The sequence below is a fragment of the Triticum aestivum genome, chromosome 4A (genome assembly GCF_018294505.1).
Source record: "Triticum aestivum cultivar Chinese Spring chromosome 4A, IWGSC CS RefSeq v2.1, whole genome shotgun sequence".
Classification (NCBI taxonomy): domain Eukaryota; kingdom Viridiplantae; phylum Streptophyta; class Magnoliopsida; order Poales; family Poaceae; genus Triticum; species Triticum aestivum.
Window position 1 is genome coordinate 17,887,314 of NC_057803.1, and position 6,756 is coordinate 17,894,069.

General features: G+C 46.5%; 1 pseudogene; it reads left to right on the forward strand.

The window, feature by feature from the left end:
- Positions 1 to 1,902: 1,902 nt before the first annotated feature.
- On the forward strand, positions 1,903 to 6,230 carry LOC123084846 (wall-associated receptor kinase 1-like; annotated as a pseudogene).
- The last annotated feature ends 526 nt before the right edge of the window (positions 6,231 to 6,756 follow it).

Consider the following 6,756-nt stretch of genomic DNA (forward strand, 5'->3'; position numbering starts at 1 on the left):
AACTTTCTATGTTTGGAAGGTGGGAAGAGGTGATAAAATAAGTTTTTGGCATGATACGTGGGCTTGGGATTGTTCCCTAAGAACTATGTTTTGGGACCTGTTTGAAATTTGCAACCAGCCTCAAGTGTGGGATGGGACTACTCTGAAACTTACTTTTAGGCGATGTGTCGATCTGAGGGGGATGCTTAGGTGGAATCAATTACAAGACCACATTAGGGATTCCCCCCTGTCTACCTCCCCAGATTTGCCCATCTGGTCTCTTGAATCTAAGGGGCTGTACTCAGTTAAATCTTTCTATGAAGCTATAAACTTTGGGGGAATTGTTTCTCCGATTGGAAAATCTCTTTGGAAAGTTTTGTGTCCTCAAAGTATTCATGTTTTCATGTGGCTTTGTGTGTACAATAAAGTTCTGACCAGAGATAATTTGAACAAACGTAGACAGGTGGAAGACCTCTCCTGCCTGTTTTGTAGAGAAAATGAGTCCACTCAACATCTATTTTTTGATTGTGTTGTGGCCAAATGTATCTGGTCGCTGGTCTCTGAGTTTTTTAATGTGCAACCTTTTACTTGTTTTGAAGACATATGTGATGTGTGGCATTCTTACAAATGTAAACCTGTGCTCAACCTGGTCACGGCTGCATCCTTGTGGAGCATTTGGAGGCTAAGGAATGATTTCTGTTTTCAGGGCCGCTCGTGGAGAGGCTTGAATTGCGTCCTTGTCAAGTTGAAAAATGTGCTTCTGCGCTGGGGGGTACTCTGCGACGACACCCAAGCAGAGCTGCTGCGAAGATGTATTCTGTTGCTCGACAAACACCGGGGGGAGCTCCTGCGGATTACCTGGACCTGATCTCCGGTCGTCGTCAGTAGACAATTAGCTTTCACTTTTGGCCCTTGCCTTTGGGTTTTGTAATAAAAAGAACTTCATGTAGGCTAAAGTGTTTGCTAGTTTCTGAGGCTGTTTAGACCTTCCAGTTAGTTCTGTTTCTAGTCTGCCTGGTGGTTGCCTGGTGTGGGCTGTGTGGGGATCCAGCTGTTAAGCTTGTATTCCGAATCTGGTTTTCTTTGCTGCTTCAATAAAATGGGGCAGGGGGGAAACCCCTTTCATTCAAAAAATAATAATAATAAGGAGCTTTAGTCTATTTGTGTGCAGGACCTACATCTCACCTCTCTGCTTCAAGTGCTATTCATGTCCTCCTGAAACAAAGATCCCCTTCTCCACGGGCACTGGGCAACATCTGAAACTCACCGTCACTTTGCAGCACCGCAGCACGGCTTCTCCAGGTAATGAATGACTGTTTCTCTTCTTGCCGGAAAAAACAAATTAATTTCTCAACAACATAGTGAAAGTAGTCTGCATGGTTGCAAGCAAAGTGACAAGGGAACGAGGCAATACCTCCGATGTCGATGAATTCAGCTTCTCGCAGGAACCTCGCATCCACCGTGCCGCCGCGGGCGTTGAGGAGAACGATGCGTGACGCATGCCGGTCTCGGCAAACTTGATCTGCTGCGCTGTCTCAATTCTCAAAGTCAGCCGCGTACGTGACGCGCCAACGTAGGTCGCAAGCCATCTCCCCCTGCCCTCGTAGCCAGGTACTAATGTACTTTCGGCGCATTTTGTCAAATCAAAAGAGAAAAAGTTGTGAGTCATGACTACAGAGTACTTAACTAGTCAACAATAGTACTATATTGCCCCTTTTTCCACGGCCCGCAAGTCGTTCCGCGGTAGCTAGTCATCTTCAATGAATCGTTCCACTATAACTAGCTAGTCAGTCAGTGGGACCCAAGATGCATGCATCCGGCGTACTACTAGATGCTAGAAGTACTATATCGCTCTCCAACGTTCCTCTATACTCCAAGTAGCATGGTTGGCTGATGCGAATCGCGATCCAGTACGCGTCGTTGATGCGCTGCGTGCAGATGCCACTGCGTGCAGCGATGCACTTCTCTATATATATAGCACAAACTAACAAGTTGAAGAAGCACCACTGCCGGTGCTATCTATCCCAACACAATACATGCATACACAAGATGAGCACGGCCATGGCATCGCTCGTGCTTGCAACAGTGCTCGTGCTGCCGTTGACAACAATGGCCATGGCACTGACCATGGCTAGAAGAAACTGCTCCGACACCTGTGGTCATAGTAGTGATAGGATACCTTATCCGTTCGGACTAGGTCCTTCATGCTCCTTGCCTGGTTTCAATCTCACATGTACTGTCGACAAGCACACCAACACCAGTTATCTGGTGCTGAACAAGGGCAACTCGCCCCTGGGGCGGTCCCCTTTGTGGATTCCACCTTCGTGTACGCCAATTTTTCCTACTCGGTGAAAATGGTTCCGAGTGTGTCCGCGACTGCTCCATCCACTGGGAAGCTCCAGGTAGGCCCTTCGCCATATCTGGCTCGTCAAACCTGTCCTTGTATATTTTTGGCTGCGGCATTACGGCCTCAATGTTCAGCTCGGCCGTGGAGGTTGGGAGCTGCTCCGCTATCTGTGCCCAAGCTCAGATCATGGAGAAGCTACCCATGGGGCCGTGTGATGGCATCGGATGCTGTTCCATCGACATACGGGTCAACTTGAGGGCCTTCACCCTCAACATCACACGAATCGTCGGTGATTCTGCAGGCTCGACCATGGTGCACGCCGTGGTGCGCAGCAGTCTGTTTCAGATGCACTTCAAGCCAATTGATGCCCTAAGACGACCCTTCAAGTTGCCATCACGAGTGTCCAAATTTGGTAAACTGGAATGGTCTATCCCCTACCAGCCCAACTGCAAGCGCGCCATAGAGGACAGGGCTAGCTACGCATGTGTTACAGTGTTAGTAAGCACAGCAAGTGCCAGGACTCGAGCATCGGTGGATACTTTTGCTATTGCCTACGTCCATGATGGCTGCCCGGAATACCAACCACCTCCGCTGCCTCAACCGCCTCTACCTCCGCCAGGTCAGCAAGTATATGCATGGGACTATTTTTTGGTTTTTGTATATGTACCTTCTTTTCATTGACAGTTCATTCTACAAAAAGTTAATTCCAAATTCACCCCATCCCACACATCAGCAACAGAGTTGTTCTTTTCATCAACAATCATGTACAGATCCCCACACTGTGTAGCAAGGTATAGGAGTACCGGAGGCAAGAGGTCTTAGAGTTCAAAACCCTGATAGCATATAGTATTAAAAAAAATAGACGTGAGAGGACGGGTTGAAATATATTCTACTCCTCTCTTCATCAGTTCGGACATTTTGATGAATTGATTGGAGCATGAATTCAATAGGTAGCAGTGCCCAAACAAAAAACTTACATGTTTACAATCCCCAGTTTTCCATCTTTAATTTACCCCACTGTACAAGCTTGAGAAGCCTAGGCCACTCCTTCAAAAAATGAGAAACATTAATTAGTCCATATATTAGTCCGATGTCTATTAGCTGATAAGTAGTATATTTACAAGATTGTATTATTTTTCAAAGCTGGTTATCTTCCATGTGAGATCTTTTGATCCCAAAGGCCGGCTAACAAGCACAAGTAAATAATCTCCGAGGTTATGAACACCTAACCCACCAATTAAACTCATTTTTGTTTGCCATGCCCTTCCACTATTTTTATTTAATTTTTTCAGACAGTATGAGTTTTATTGCTTTGTTGCCTCAAAAGTTTGGCATTATTTTTAGTGATCATGAACACCTAACCTGCCAAACTCCTTGGCGTTGTGTTTCAACGTCAACAGTTTATGGCTCCATACAAATGCCTGGAAACACCACTTGGTGACCCAGCCTGATCTCTGTTCAATTTTTAGGCAAATGGCGACCTCTCTAGTGGCGCCAACTCTGTAACCCCCACCATGATCACTTGATCATGAATTTTTTTTCCGCATGCTCCCTGCTTAATCAATGAAAAGCCAGCAGTGCTGGATCTTTCAAAAAAAAAACAGTTTATGGCTCCATCAAGCCTGGAACAGATTGTCCAACATCATGTGGGAACATCGCCATCCCGTTCCCCTTCGGCACAAAGCTAGGCTACTTTGCAGCTGCCCATCTCTACTTAGCATGTATGCCAGGGACCGTTCTTCCTGTCCTTGAATTGACTAGTCGAATGGTCGTAAGTGACATATCTCTTGACGATGGTGTCTTGCACATTCGTGAGGAATCTGAGCCGGACGGTTTCTTCTCTGGATCGGGCTCAAACTCTGCGCTCTACTCCTTGTCCGGGAAATGGGGAGTGGTGAAATGGGCTGTTGACAAAATGGCATGCGAACATGCAAAGCTAGACAAGAGCGAGTACAGATGCTTGAGCTCCCATAGCGAGTGCATCGATGTCACCGATGATGGAACACTCAAACATCTGGGTTACCGGTGCAAGTGTTCTTCTGGTTTTGAAGGAAATCCTTACATCAAGGATGGATGCACAGGTTGTTATATATACACACATGATCTCTCACATTAATTATAGTTCAGTTATATTTGATTGGGGCGAGTAGTCCAGTACACATATTCCATAGTTTCGTATGGATCACCATTCACCACTGATACTCCCTCCGTTTTTGTTTACTTCGCATATTAGAGTTGACTGAAATCAAACTTTCTAAAGTTTGACCAAGTTTATAGAAGAAAATATAAATATTTACCATAACAAATTTATGGTATGTGGGAGTACATTTGATAATGAATCTAATGGTGTTGATTTCTTATTGTATATGTTAATATTTTTGTCTACAAACTTTGTCAAAGTTTATACAGTTTGACTTTGACCAAAGCTAATATGCGGAGTAAATAAAAACGGAGGGAGTACTATATATTATGTGATTTACAGATACCAACGAGTGCCTACAGCCAGATAAATACATCTGCAATGGTATATGCCACAATAAATTCGGGAGCTATACATGCACCAGTACTGTAATATTAGGTAAGCGATTTGTACCACTTTATGGTCATTTCAGTAGTGTTTGTTTGCATTATTGCTTCCATATGTATTTGACTTAAACGGACGGTCAACCCAACCAATGCAGGTGTCAGCATTGGACTAGGCAGTGGTGGTGCAATCCTCTTTCTTGCTGTGATTGCTGCCGTTGTGACGCGGAGATGGAAGAGAAACGTCGAGAAACGTCTGAGAAAGAGGCATTTCCATAAGAATAGAGGCATTCTGCTACAACAGCTCGTCTCTTCAGACGAAAGTGCCAGCGACGGCACGAAGATATTCTCCCTGGATGAGATGCAGAAGGCAACCAACAATTTCGAGCACACTCGTGTAGTCGGGCGCGGGGGGCATGGCACCGTCTACAAGGGCCTCCTGGCCGACCAGCGCGTTGTCGCCATCAAGAAGTCAACGCGTGTGGTGATGAGCGAGATTGACCAGTTCATCAACGAGGTGGCCATCCTTTCGCAGATCAACCACCGCAACGTGGTGAAGCTCCATGGATGCTGCCTCGAGTCAGAGGTCCCCCTGCTCGTCTACGAGTTCGTCTCCAATGGCACGCTCTACGACCTCTTGCACCGCTCCTCCGGGTCGAAGCAGGACGGTGGCGTGTCGCCCTTGTCCTGGAAGGAGCGTTTGAGGATCGCCATCGAGATCGCCGGAGCCCTCGCGTATCTGCACTCCGCAGCTTCTGTGTCCATCCTACACAGGGACGTCAAATGCATGAATGTGCTCCTGACGGACAGCTGCACCGCCAAGGTATCAGATTTCGGCGCATCGAGGCTGATCCCGATGGATCAGACACACCTGGTGACCGCTGTCCAGGGCACATTCGGGTACCTGGATCCGGAGTACTACCACACCGGTATGCTCAACGAGAAAAGCGACGTTTACAGCTTCGGGGTGATCCTTGTTGAGCTGCTGACAAGAAGGAAACCCATCATCGAGAACGAGCAGGGCGAGAAGCAAAACCTATCTAGCTACTTCCTGTGGGCTATGAGGGAGAGGAGGCCTTTCCAGGAGACACTGGACGTGCACATCTTGTTGGAGGAAGGACTCAGCGAGGAAGAGGTCATGTGCGTGGCTCGGTTGGCAGAAGAGTGCCTCAGTCTCACTCGAGGGAACAGGCCTACCATGAAAGATGTGGAGATGAGGCTGCAGCTCTTAACTGGGCGCCGTGTTGCACGGCCGGCCGGCCAGGAACAGGTGGCGCCACTGCCGCGCTGTGGTGGCGATGTCCCAGTGATTGGTGAGCACGGCTCACGACAGTTCAGCCAAGAGCAGGAGTTTGTGTCGTCTCTGCAAGTACCGCGCTAGTTTGTATATGCACGAGGCATATACATACTCCTAGGGCCTTTTTGATTCACGGGATTCCGAAAACACAGGAATAGAAAAGATATATGATTGTAATTTCATGTCCATTTGAATCCTACAGAATTTTTAGCTTGTTTGATTGCATCAAGGGAATGATTCTTTGCAAGAGGTTTGCATGGATGCAAGGAAATTTTCCTATAGGATTCAGTCCGACGAATCAAACAAACGTCGTAGAAAAAAGTGCCTAAGGATTTTAATCCTTCCAAATTTCCATATGAAAATCGTTTGATTTAAGAGGCCCTTAGTTTTGAATAGAAGTCTCATGCCCGCAACATTCAGTTCAAAAACATCGACTTTTTGAACTACTTCTGCTTCGCTGTTTGCGCAATAATGGCAATATGCCATTTATCTTATTATTATGGTCTCTATTCAGGAACTAATTCCTTCAGATTCTGGCTACTTGATCTCTGCTATTAGGCTATGTCTGTTTGAACTGCACTGCATTTGTTAATTTGCTTGTTGTGTGAAC